Source organism: Mirounga leonina, unplaced genomic scaffold (genome assembly GCF_011800145.1).
Source record: "Mirounga leonina isolate KUSES-001 unplaced genomic scaffold, KU_Mleo_1.0 Mir_127, whole genome shotgun sequence".
NCBI lineage: Eukaryota > Metazoa > Chordata > Mammalia > Carnivora > Phocidae > Mirounga > Mirounga leonina.
In genome coordinates, this window is record NW_023270316.1 from 70,227,361 (window position 1) to 70,228,763 (window position 1,403).

Here is a 1,403-nt window from a genome sequence, read left to right on the forward strand (position 1 = left end):
TAAACGGTTTTGTCATTAACTCAAAAATGGGATTGGGAGGGAGAAGGTTATATAAATGGTAGCAAAAATGAAGTTACTTTGTATGAAAATCCAATTTTCCTTTTTTGCTCCTCCTTATGTATGCTTTCTCCTGATAGAAGAGTGGCATGTATTTATTACATTGAACTTTTTTTTAATAGAGCATTGAATATAACTCCAACACCGGGGAAAAAAGCATTAACTTGTTGCATATCCTTCAAGCCTTGTCCTCCTAGTGATGGGGGTGTGTTGGGACAGGTATGCGTGTTATACTGTTGTGTAGGCTGTTTTTTAAAATTACATAACCAAGCGAAGATGTAAATTTAGTCAGGTATTGTAACTGCACTGCTCTCCTGAGTTCCAATATGAAGACCTACAACAAAATATTTTAACCAGTCCCAGTGTCGGTGGAGAGAGGTTTCTCTGGGTTTTGCTATCTAATGCTGCAATGAATCCTGTCTATCTGCTTATTTTCTAAGGCCAAGTAGTGTTGGGGGTGTGTTGGGAGTGTGCTGGGTATGTGTGGGATAACAAGTAACCACACTACCCTTTAAGGGGCCACAGTTTTATGTTCCTTTAATGAGGACCAGTTTTCCCTCACCAAGGGGCAGAATTCATGTTTTATCTGTGGCCAGTCTATTATAATATCTACTATTTAGCTACTATGTACCAGGTATTTCAGAGTTTAGTCCTCAAAACATCCTGGGCATCCCAGTCACTTGAATTTTAAAGCCCACACCCCAAACAGCCACTAAGCACTAAGTAACCTGTCTTTGTGTGTGTGGTGTGCACCTCAACATTGTAAGTTTGTTTGCCTGTTCCTATTTCTTAAATACTTTATTCTTATTTGTAATGTTTGAATGTTGATTTTTTTTTATAAAATGTTCTTATTAAGAATCTTAATCATTTGCCAACATTCAAACATTTTCCCACTTTGTAATTTCATTTTTTTTTTTAACCATTTAGAGCCTGTCTCTTCTGTGTTTTTTCTTATGTTCTCTTAATGCATGTTAATATATACTCATTGGGTATATGGTCCCCCATTGAGAAGTGAAGATAGGTTAATGTTCTGTGTACAATTGGGAAGCTCATAAAAAATGAAAGATTTTTAAAAATATGAATGGGAAAACTTTTTTTCTTCTACCCCAAAATAGTACCTGGTGATAATGATAGAAGAACTATCAGTCTGGTCTAAGTCTGTTTTTGTCATTAAAGGTTAGAAATTATCTGTAGTATCACTTTTCTGTAAAGATGAGGTATTTTTTAAAATGGCTCAACAGGGGCACCTGGGTGGTTCACATGGTTAAGCGTCTGCTCAGGTTATGATCCTGGAGTCCTGGGATCAAGTCCCGCATCAGGCTCCCTGCTCAGCAGGGAGTCTGCTT